This window comes from Triticum dicoccoides, chromosome 5B (genome assembly GCF_002162155.2).
Source record: "Triticum dicoccoides isolate Atlit2015 ecotype Zavitan chromosome 5B, WEW_v2.0, whole genome shotgun sequence".
NCBI lineage: Eukaryota > Viridiplantae > Streptophyta > Magnoliopsida > Poales > Poaceae > Triticum > Triticum dicoccoides.
In genome coordinates, this window is record NC_041389.1 from 57,108,700 (window position 1) to 57,121,250 (window position 12,551).

A 12,551-nucleotide genomic window follows, 5' to 3' on the forward strand; every position below is an offset into this window, starting at 1 on the left:
TGTTCGCGTTCAGCTGTCTTCTGCCGTGAAGGAGAATCGACGACTTCGACGCGACATTTTTAGTAAGTGCTTGAACGAATCTTCGAAAAAAGAATTCGGCAAGGAAGTCGATTAACTGAGCTATGTCTGTAGGTCTGCTGACGGGTCGTCCCGTGGAGGAAATGCCGGGTTCAACAGGAGACCTTCTTCCCGAGCTGTTGCAACTACACGAACGAGTTCGGCAGGCAATGCAAAGCGTCATCCAGGCTATGTGGCCATCCCTCTCCGTGCCCGAAGGCCCTGAGGAGCTTACAAAGAAGCTGGAGGGAGTGCGGCAGTGCTTCCGATTGTGGAAGATATCGGCTTGCCATCAAGGTGCCAGGGAGGCCTGGGCCATGGTGAAGACTCGGTACACAAAGGCTGACCCAAACCACATGGCCGAGGTCGGCCCTATAGGTCCGGACGGAAAGGAGATCCCAGTCAGCTTAGCATATGGCCAGGTGGAGCTGGCTGCAAAGTATTCCCAACAGGACTGTAAATTAGACTGCCTGTTGGATGGTATTGAAGAAGAATATGCCGAGTCGGATTGACTCTGTAAAAATGACATTAAAAAATGCCTTCTAGCCGGATTGTAGATCGTTTGTCATTGCGGACCTTTTCGCTTCGACCTCTGGACCCTATAGTCCGGAGTGTGTCCGAATATCCTCTCGATTATGTAAGAACCGGGGCATGCATGGAGACAAGGCATAGGGGTCATAAGTGCTTTAGCAGACAAGTGCCCAACTAGTTATGTTATATTACATGGTTAGTAAGAAACATCTTCCAGGGAGAATAGTTCCGTTAGGGGTTCCTTTCCCTGGGAGGCATGCCCTAAAGTGCATGTCCGAACTGCCAGAAAGAGCAGAAAAGCATCTGGGGGTGAATGAATAAATACGAAAGATCATCTTTTAGTTCACCGACCGAATATTCCCTTAAGAACGCTAGCTTTCGGCTTCACCCAGTCTGAGGTACACATCCGGCTGATCCGGCAGTAACAATCGCAGAGGTGCTCCCTTTACCACCTAGCCGAACGAACGAGAACGTAGGGGTAAGCACAGGAGCCAGGCAACCCAGCTTGGCCAAAACTTAAGTCATATCGATGCATATAATGGTGTATAAAAGGTTCATGCGGAAGCATCACACATGTTTTGGGCATGAGGCCCGTTTTATATAAACTTCTTGGTAAAGAAGCCCCCAGGTATTATGAGCGCAGGTAGCGCGTCGGGTATGTGCGAACAATGCACAGGCAAGCCCCTAAGGGCTTGTGAGAAAAAAGGGGTAGGGAGAAGGAACAAAATCCCAGACTTCCAATAAAAAAGTAAAAATAAAAAATAAAACAAAAGGGACAAAGGAAAGAAACGAACACAGAGTCCGGCGCTAGGCGTAGAATCTTTGTAGGCGTGCTGCGTTCCATGGGTTCGGCTCGAGTCGGTTATCCGATGCGTTTCGCAGACGGTACGCTCCGCCGGTCAGTACTTGGTCGATTATGAAGGGGCCCTCCCATTTGGGCTTTAATTTATCCTTTTTCTTGTCTGGCAGGCATAGAACTAGTTCTCCAACATTATAGGTTTTGGCCCGTACTTCTCTGCTTTGATATCTTCGAGCCTGCTGTTGATAGAATGCGGAACGGGCTTTTGCTACGTCGCGCTCCTCTTCCAATGCGTCCAAGCTGTCCTGTCGATCGAGCTCGGCTTCTGTTTCTTCGTACATGCGCACTCGAGGTGAGTCATGGATTATGTCGCATGGCAGTACTGCCTCTGCGCCGTATACCATAAAAAATGGTGTGAATCCGGTAGTCCGATTCGGCGTGGTCCGCAGCCCCCAGAGTACGGAGTCAAGCTCCTCTACCCAGTGCGTGTTAGATTCCTTGAGGGATCGCACTAGTCTAGGTTTGATTCCGCTCATAATGAGACCGTTGGCCCATTCGACTTGACCGTTAGTTTGAGGGTGATAGACTGAGGCATAGTCGAGCTTGATGCCCATGTTTTTGCACCAAAGTTTGACTTCGTCGGCCGTGAAGTTTGTGCCGTTGTCGGTTATGATGCTGTGGGGGACGCCGTAACGGTGTACGACCCCGGATATGAAGTCTATCACTGGTCCGGATTCGGCCGTCTTTATAGGCTTGGCTTCTATCCATTTGGTGAATTTGTCCACCATGACCAGTAGATATTTTTGCTTGTGGGTTCCTCCTTTAAGGGGTCCGACCATGTCAAGCCCCCAGACCGCGAAAGGCCAGGTAATGGGTATAGTTTGTAGGGCGGTAGGCGGCATGTGGCTTTGGTTGGCGAATAACTGGCAACCAACACATCGTTGCACTAAGTCCTGAGCGTCTGCCCGGGCCGTTGGCCAATAAAATCCGGTACGGAAGGCCTTGCTTACAAGGGCCCAGGCTACAGCGTGGTGCCCGCCGAGTCCGGCACGAACAGCCAAAAGGTCTCGCCCTTCCTCTTCGGAGATACACCTTTGAAGGACTCCGGTTGTGCTTTTCTTGTAAAGCTCTCCCTCGTGGACTTTGTAGGCTTTAGACCGCCGCACTATGCAGCGGGCCTCGTTTTGGTCCTCGAGAAGTTCCTGCCTAGTTAGGTAGGCTAGGAATGGTTCTGTCCAAGGGGCAATGACTGCCATTATTGCGTGGGCTGACGACGTTCTTTCGTTGGCGGAGCCCCCAACTATGTCAGAATGTTCGGTGGGGGCCGGTGTAGTTGTGTCCGGGCTGTTATTTCCGGATTCTCCTTCCCATAATACGGATGGCTTAAACAGCCTTTCTAGGAATATGTTGGGAGGGACGGCCTCGCGCTTGGCGCCAATGCATGCCAACACGTCTGCTGCATGGTTATTTTCCTGGGCTATGTGATGAAATTCCAGCCCCTCAAACCGAGCTGACATCTTTAAGATGGCGTTGCGGTAAGCTGCCATTTTCGGATCCTTGGCGTCGAAGTCTCCATTTATTTGGGATATTGCGAGGTTTGAATCCCCGCGGACCTCTAGGCGCTGAATGCCCATGGAGACTGCCATCCGGAGGCCATGTAAAAGGGCCTCGTATTCGGCTACATTGTTGGAATCCGTGTACATTATCTGAAGTACCTATTGGACTGTGTCTCCGGTTGGGGACGTCAGAACGACGCCAGCCCCCAGGCCAGCCAACATTTTGGAGCCGTCGAAGTGCATGGTCCAGTTGGAGTATGCGCCGTACTCTTTAGGGAGTTCAGCTTCAGTCCATTCGGCGATGAAGTCAGCCAAAAACTGCAACTTAATAGCTCGCCTTGGCTTGTAGGTTATGTTGAACGGGAGGAGCTCGATGGCCCATTTGGGAATCCGGCCCGTTGCGTCGCGGTTGTTTATAATATCGTTAAGGGGTACTTCGGATGCCACTGTTATGGAGCACTCTTGAAAGTAGTGTCGCAGCTTCCGGGATGCCATGAACACCGCGTACGCTATCTTTTGATAATGCGGGTACCGTGACTTGCATGGAGTTAGTACAGTGGACATGTAGTACACTGGATTTTGGAGGGGGAACTTGTGTCCGTCCGCTTCTCGTTCGACGACGAGCACCGCGCTTACAACTTGATGGGTTGCCGTGATGTATAATAGCATTGGTTCGCCCGTGTTGGGCGCGGCCAGGACCGGATTTGTTGCCAGTATGGCTTTTATTTCTTCGAGTCCGGCCGTGGCGGCATCCGTCCACTCGAAGTGGTTGGTGCGCCGCAGGAGGCAATAGAGCGGTAATGCCTTTTCTCCTAAGCGGGAGATAAAGCGGCTTAGAGCCGCCACACATCCTGTCAATTTTTGTATTTGTTTGAGGTCCTTTGGGGTATCCAATTGTGACAGAGCTCGGATCTTGGCTGGGTTTGCTTCAATTCCTCTACCAGATACGATGAAGCCCAAGAGCTTTCCGGCTGGTACGCCGAAAACGCATTTTTCCGGGTTGAGCTTAATGTCATATGTTTAGAGATTGTCGAACGTGAGACTCAAGTCGTCTACTAGAGTATCGACGTGTTTTGTTTTGACGACCACGCCATCTACGTATGCTTCAACTGTTTTGCCGATCTGGTTGGCCAGACATGTCTGAATCATGCACTAATATGTTGCACCGGCGTTTTTGAGCGCGAAGGGCATCGTGTTGAAGCAGAATGGGCCGTATGGGGTGATGAATGCCATTGCGGCTTGGTCTGACTCTGCCATCTTGATTTGGTGGTAGCCAGAGTATGCATCGAGGAAACACAATGAGTCGTGTCCTGCGGTGGCGTCGATGATTTGATCAATTCGGGGGAGTGGGAAAGGGTCCTTTGGACATGCCTTGTTTAGGTCTTTGAAATCGACACATAGGCGCCAAGATTTGTCCTTCTTTGGTACCATCACCAGGTTTGCTAGCCAGTCCGGATGTTTTATGTCTCTGGTGAATCCGTCTTCCAGCAGTTTTGCCAGCTCCTCTCCCATGGCTTGTCTCTTAGGTTCGGAAAAACGCCGTAGAGTCTGCTTGATGGGTTTAAACCCTTTTAGGATGTTCAGGCTATGCTCAGCCAGCCTGCGTGGGATTCCTGGCATATCTAAGGGGTGCCAGGCGAAAATGTCCCAATTTTCTCGCAGGAAGTCTCTGAGTGCAGCGTCTACATCGGGTTTTAGTTGTGCCCCGATGGAGGCCATTTTTGTAGGGTCCGTTGGATGGACTTGGAATTTCACTATTTCGTCTGCTGGTTTGAAAGAGGTGGACTTGGATCTCTTGTCAAGTATCACATCGTCCCTGTCCACCGTGGAGCGCAACGCAGTTAGTTCCTTGGCTGCTAGGGCCTCGGATAATGCCTCCAGGGCCAGTGCGGCTGTCTTGTTTTCAGCGCGGAGCGCTATGTGCGGATCACTTGCGAGAGTGATGATTCCGTTGGGTCCGGGCATTTTGAGCTTCATGTATCCGTAATGGGGTATGGCTTGGAAAATTGTAAATGCTTCTCACCCAAGCAGAGCGTGGTATCTGCTGCTGAACGGGGCCACTTGAAACATGACCTCCTCGGATCTGTAATTATCCGGCGTGCCGAACACCACATCCAATGTGATTTTTCCTGAACAACACGCTTCATGGCTTGGAATTATTCCTCGAAAAGTTGTGTTGCTTCACTCAATGCGGCTCTAGTCAATTTCCATTTTTCGCAAGGTTTCCTCGTAGATGAGGTTGAGTCCGCTGCCGCCGTCCACGAGTACCTTTGTGAGTCAGAAGCCGTCCACTATCGGACTAAGGACCAATGCAGCTGGTGCTCGGGCTGTCCGGAATTTAGGTTCGTCACTGGCATTAAATGTAATAGCCGTGTCACTCCATGGGTTTATTGTTGCTACTTGGTAGACTTCGGCAAGGTTGCAGAGCGTTCATTTCCTTGCATTGTTTGATGTGAAGGTCTCAAAGACTGTCGACACCGTACTGGGGGGGTGTTCTTCGGGTGGTGGAGTTAAAAGCTCCTCGCCACTTCGGGCCACCTGCCGTAGTATCCAACATGCTCTAAGGCTGTGCGTTGGTGTGGCTTCCCCTGAATTATGAATTTTACAGGGTCCACTGAGCCATCCTTCCAGTACGGTCCCGTACCCTGTAGAGGGTTTTTGTTTTTTGATGTTTGGCTTAGATGCCTGGCGATAATACGCCCTTTTGTTTTGGACTGGTGTTGTATTCAGGGCCGGATTGTCCTAGAATTTATCTTCAGTTTTCCGAACGCTTTCAGTCGCACAGTACTTTCGTACTATGGATGTCAAGTCGGCGAATCGTGTAATTTCGTGGCGACTTATTGCGTTGAGGATTCCGATGTCCGTGCAGTAGTTACAGAAGAGTGAAATTGCTTCTTTCTCGCGGCAGTCCTTTATCCTGTTCATAACCAGGAGGAATCTGGCCCAGTAGTGGTGTACTGTTTCACCGGGCTCTTGCTGTATTAGGGATAAATCCCGCATAGTTGGGTGGGCGGGTGGAATTAAATCCGGAACCCTGCCCGATGTAAGATTCAGGGACCAAGCGGTTTCCGAATTCGAAAGCTTGCTTTCTTGGACATTATTCTTCTAATGCCTATGTTAAACAATTTATTAAGGAAGTCTCCGCTGTCCAAGAAGGGACTAATATTTGCAGGAAGCTATGGAAGAAGAAATTGATGAAATTGTGAGCTCATTGGATGAAAAAGATGATGAGGAGAGCGAAGAACAAAAGGAGGAAGAGTGGATTGATCACCCGTGCCCACCTTCTAATGAGAGTAACTCTTCAACTCATACATTGTTTAATTCCCCTTCGTGCTTACCAAAGGATGATTGCTATAATGATTGCTATGATGATTGTTATGATCCCTATGATTCTTTGAAATATCCCCTTTTGATGATGCTTGCTATGCTTGTGGCCAAGATGCCAATATGAATTATGCTTATGGAGATGAACTTGCCATAGTTCCTTATGTTAAAAATGAAATTGTTGCTATTGCACCCACGCGTGATAGTCCTATTATCTTTTTGAATTCTCCCAATTACACTATATCGGAGAAGTTTGCACTTGTTAAGGATTACATTGATGGGTTGCCTTTTATCGTTGCACATGATGATTTTGATAGATGTAATATGCATGTGCTTTCTGCTCCTACTTGCAATTATTATGAGAGAGGAACTATTTCTCCACCTCTCTATGTTTCCCATACTATGAAATTGCAAGAAACTGCTTATACTATGCATTAGCCTTTACTATGTGTGCATGAATTGTTCTTTTATGACATGCCGATGCAAAGGAAGAGAGTTAGAATTCGTTGTTGCATGATATATGTTACTTTGTGCTCACTACTAAATTACAAATCATTGTTAATTAAAATTGGCTTTGATATACCTTGGGATCCGGGTGGATTCATTACTTGAGCACTAAATGCCTAGCTTAATGGCCTTAAAGAAAGCGCTGCCAGGGAGACAACCTGGAAGTTTTATAGAGTCACTTATTTCTGTTGAATGCTTTTATATAGTTTAAAAACAAAAATAAATAAAGAGGGGAACCTAAAAACTTTTCAAAAAGGAAAGTGAAAGTGAGAAAGACAAGCATTGTTGAAGTGGGAGAGCTCCTTGAACTTTGTTCATGCTCACGGAAACTTTGTGAATCTTGATTACAGCAACTTTTCATCAAAAATAATTATCCCCTTGTACAATTCCATTGTATTATAAAAATAATGTGCTAAGGTTTGCCTTTAGGATGTTTACAATGCTTGTTGGTTTGTACGGTGCTGGACAGAAACTTTGGCTGTAGTGCGTGATTTTACATTTTTAACTGGAACGTTAATTGGTTCTGATTCCTTTTGCAGTGTCTTGATATACAACTTATTTATTTGTCCTAATTTTGGTATAAGTTTTGGGGTACCATAAGTATGGGGAATGTTCAGATTGCTACAGACTGTTCTGTTTCTGACAGATTCTGTTTTTGATGCATAGTTTGCTTGTTTTGATGAATCTATCAATTTATATCAGTGGATTAAGCCATGAAAAGGTTATATTACAGTAGAAAAAAATGCAAAAACAAAATATGAATTGGTTTTCAACAGTACTTAGAGTGGTGATTTGCTTTATTATACTAACGGATCTTACCGAGTTTTCTGTTGAAGTTTTGTCTGGATGTAGTGTCTAATCAAGGATGTTTCGATGTGAGAAGAAGGAAGAGAGGCAAGAGCTCAAGCTTGGGGATGACCGAGGCACCCCAAGTAAATATTCAAGGAGACTCAAGCGTCTAAGCTTGGGGATGCTGGGGAGGCATCCCCTCTTTCTTCAACAAGTATCGGTATGTTTTCGGATTCGTTTCGTTCATGCATTATGTGCAAGTCTTGGAGCGTCTTTCGCAATTAGGTTTTTATTTTTCTTTTATGCACCATGCTGGTATGAGATGGTCCTTGGTCAATTTGTAGAATGCTCTATGCACTTCACTTATATCTTTTTAGTATGGCTTTATAGAATGCTTCATGTGCTTCACTTATATCATTTGAAGTTTGGATTGCCTGTTTCTCTTTATATAGACAACCGCCATTTGTAGAATGCTCTTTTGCTTCACTTATATTTGTTAGAGCATGGGCATATCTTTTGTAGAAAGAATTTAAACTCTCTTGCTTCACTTATACCTATTTAAAGAGATGACAGGAATTGGTCATTCACATGGTCAGTCATAAAATCCTACATAAACTTGTAGATCGCTGAATATGATATGTTTGATTCCTTGCAATAGTTTTGCGATATAAAGGTAGTGATATTAGAGTCATGCTAGTGGGTGGTTGTGGATTGTAGAGACACTTGTGTTGAGGTTTGTGATTCCCGTAGCATGCACGTATGGTGAAGCACTTTGTGATGAAGTTGGAGCACAATTTTATTTACTGATTGTCTTCCTTATGAGTGCCGGTCGGGGACGAGCGATGGTCTTTACCTATCAATCTATCCCCCTAGGAGCATGCGCGTAGTACTTTGTTTTCAATGGCTTGTAGATTTTTGCAATAAGTATATGAGTTCTTTATGACTAATATTGAGTCCATGGATTATACGCACTCTCACCCTTCCATCATTGCTAGCCTCTTCGGTACCGTGCATTGCCCTTTCTCACCTTGAGAGTTGGTGCAAACTTCGCCAGTGCATCCAAACCCCGTGATACGATACGCTCTATCACACATAAGCCTCATTATTCTTCCTCAAAACAGCCACCATACCTACCTATCATGGCATTTCCATAGCCATTCCGAGATATATTGCCATGCAACTTCCATCATCATCATATACATGACTTGAGCATTCATTGTCATATTTCTTTGCATGATCGTAAGATAGCTAGCATGATGTTTTCATGGCTTGTCCGTTTTTTGATGTCATTGCTACGCTAGATCATTGCACATCCCGGTACACCGTCGGAGGCATTCATATAGAGTCATATCTTTGTTCTAGATATTGAGTTGTAAGTAAATAAAAGTGTGACGATCATCATTATTAGAGCATTGCCCCAGTGAGGAAAGGATGATGGAGACTATGATTCCCCCACAAGTCTGGATGAGACTCCGGACTTTATGAAAAATAAAAGAGGCCAAAGAAGCCAAATATAAAAAAGAGGCCAAAGAAGCCCACCAAAAAAAAATAAAAAAAATATGAGAGAAAAAAAGAGAAGGGGCAATGTTACTATCCTTTTACCACACTTGTGCTTCAGAGTAGCACCATGTTCTTCATAGACAGAGCCTCCTATGCTTTCACTTTCATATACTAGTGGGAATTTTCATTATAGAACTTGGCTTGTATATTCCGATGATGGGCTTCCTCAAATGCCCGAGGTCTTCATGAGAAAGCAAGTTGGATGCACACCCACTTAGTTTCAGTTTGAGCTTTCATACACTTATAGCTCTAGTGCATCTGTTGCATGGCAATCCCTACTCACTCACATTGATATCTATTCATGGGCATCTCCATAGCCCGTTGATATGCCTAGTTGATGTGAGACTTTCTCCCTTTTTGTCTTCTCCACATAACCTCCACCATCATATTCTATTCCACCTATAGTGCTATATCCATGGCTCACGCTCATGTATTACGTGAAAGTTGAAGAAGTTTGAGATTATGAAAGTATGAAACAATTGCTTGGCTTGTCATTGGGGTTGTGCATGATTAAATACTTTGTGTGATGAAGATAGAGCAACAGCCAGACTATATGATTTTGTAGGGATAACTTTCTTTGGCCATGTTGTTTTGAAAAGACATGATTGCTTTATTGGTACGCTCGATGTATTATTGTTTTTATGTCAAATGATAGACTATTGCCTTGAATCACTCGTGTATTAATATTCATGCCATGATTAGACATATGATCAAGATTATGCTAGGTAGCATTCCACATTAAAAATTATTCTTTTTTATCATTTACCTACTCGAGGACGAGCAGGAATTAAGCTTGGGGATGGTGATACATCTCCTCGTATCTATAATTTTTTATTGTTCCATGCCAATATTATTCAACTTTCATATACTTTTGGCAACTTTTTATACTATTTTTTGGGACTAACATATTGATCCAGTGCCCAGTGCCAGTTCATGTCTGTTGCATGTTTATTATTTCGCAGAAACCCAATATCAAACGGATTCCAAACGGGATAAAAACGGATGGAGATTATTTTTGGAATATTTAGGATTTTTGGGAAGTGGAATCAACGCGAAATGGTGTCCGGGGTGGTCACGAGGTAGGGGGCGCGCCCTACCCCCCCACGCGCGCCCCTGACCCTCGTGGTCCACCCGTAAGGAGGTTGACGCTCTTCTTTTGGAGCAAGAAAGCTAATTTTATGAGAAAGATCTGGGAAAAATATTCACCCCAATCGGAATTACAGATCTCCAGATATAAAGGAAACGGTGAAGGGGTAGAATCAGGGAACGCAGAGAACGCAGAAACAGAGAGATAGATCCAAGCTCGGAGGGGCTTTCGCCCCTCCCAAGCCATGGGAGCCAAGGACCAGAGGGAAACCCTTCTCCCATCTAGGGAGGAGGTCAAGGAAGAAGAAGAAGAAGGGGGGCCCTCTCTCCCTTGCTTCTGGTGGCGCCAGAGTGCTGCCGGGGGCCATCATCATCACCGCGATCTTCACCAACACCGCCGTCATCTTCACCAACATCTCCATCACCTTCCCCCTTCTATATCCAGCGGTACACTCTCCCGCAACCCGCTGTACCCTCTACTTGAATATGGTGCTTTATGCTTCATATTATTATCCAATGATGTGTTGCCATCCTATGATGTCTGAGTAGATTTCTATTGTCCTACTGGTGATTGATGAATTGCTATGGTTGGTTTGAGTTGCATGTTTTATTATTGGTGCTGTCCTATGGTGCTCTCCGTGTCGCGCAAGCGTGAGGGGTTCCCGCTGCAGGGTTTGCAATATGTTTATGATTTGCTTATGGTGGGTGGCGTGAGTGACAGAAGCACAGACCCGAGTAAGTAGGTTGTTTGTGTATGGGATAAAAGGGGACTTGATACTTTAATGCTATGGTTGGGTTTTACCTTAATGAATCTTTAGTAGCTGTGGATGCTTGCTAGAGTTCCAATCATAAGTGCATATGATCCAAGTAGATAAAGTATGTTATCTTATGCCTCTCCCTCGAATAGAATTGCAATAGTGATTACCGGTCTAGTAACATAGTCAGTTGCCTAGGGACAATTCCACAACTCCTACCACCACTTTTCCACACTCGCTATATTTACTTTATTTTCTTCTTTATCTAAACAACCCCTAGTTTATGTTTACATGCTCTTTATTATCTTGCAAACCTATCCAACAACTCCTACAAAGTACTTCTAGTTTCATACTTGTTTCCGGTAAAGCGAACGTCAAGCGTGCGTAGAGTTGTATCAGTGGTCGATAGAACTTTAGGGAATATTTGTTCTACCTTTAGCTCCTCGTTGGGTTCGACACTCTTACTTATCGAAAACTGTTGTGATCCCCTATACTTGTGGGTTATCAGAGAGCCAATTGGATGTCATCAATAACCGAGATGCCTCTTTTCCTATTTGGTATGATCCTATCCGAACAATGCAAGGCAAAAGGACAATCCCAGAATAAGTGCAAGTTAGTTTCTTCAGTACTGTCTGCACAGAGAGCACAATTGTAGCTGTCTAGGACCATTGATTTTCTGTGTAGCAAGTTCCTGGAGTTGACTCTATCATGTAAGAGCAGCCAAAAGAAAATTTGGTGTCTCAGTCTGCAAGATGATTTCCAAATATCCTGGAACAGAGAATGCACATTACTTGGTCCCATCATATAAGCATACATCTGAATGGATGAATATTCTCTAGAGTACACAATAATTGACCATCTACCATTTCCTTGCATTTCACTCCTTTCTTGTAAAAATTCTTGGAGAGTGTTGAACTGAAGAAATGCTTGCTGTGATAAAGGTTTGTGAAAATGAGTTTCCATATCTTCTGTGTTCAGTATTTTCTAAAAGGAAACCGTGCTGTTGTTTCTGAAAGAACTTAGCTCAGGAAATTTATTTTGGAGAGGCTGATCCCACCAGCAATCTGACCAGAAAAGTATTTTGTTGCCAAAATGAGCAGAAGAAACAACAAAAGCTTTGTAGAGGGGCAGAAGTTTGAGCATAGTTTTCCACCAAAAACATCCCACCATTCTATCTCCAGGCAAAGAGGTTTGATAATATGATTCCCAAATGATATTCTCCCATGGGATATTCTCCTTCACTACTACAGGATGCTGCTAACGCGACACTACGATCAGAGACCCTTCAAGAAACTGTGTGCGATGCAATAATCGCAAACGGTGCTGTATGAAAACCGTCAAAAAAGGTGCATAACCTTTGCGATGGAGGATGCATCAAACATGGTTCAGATTTTAGTTGCGTGTGCGATGCAGGGCATACGGTTCAATTCAATCAACCATTTGTGATGAGGACGAACAAACAAAACGGGCAGACAGATGAAGGTGTGTGCGATGTACATCATACAATTCACTCGGATGAACTGTTTGTGATTAGGCAACAAAAAAGAAACGGTCAGCAAGATCAAAGGTGTGTGCGATATACGGCAT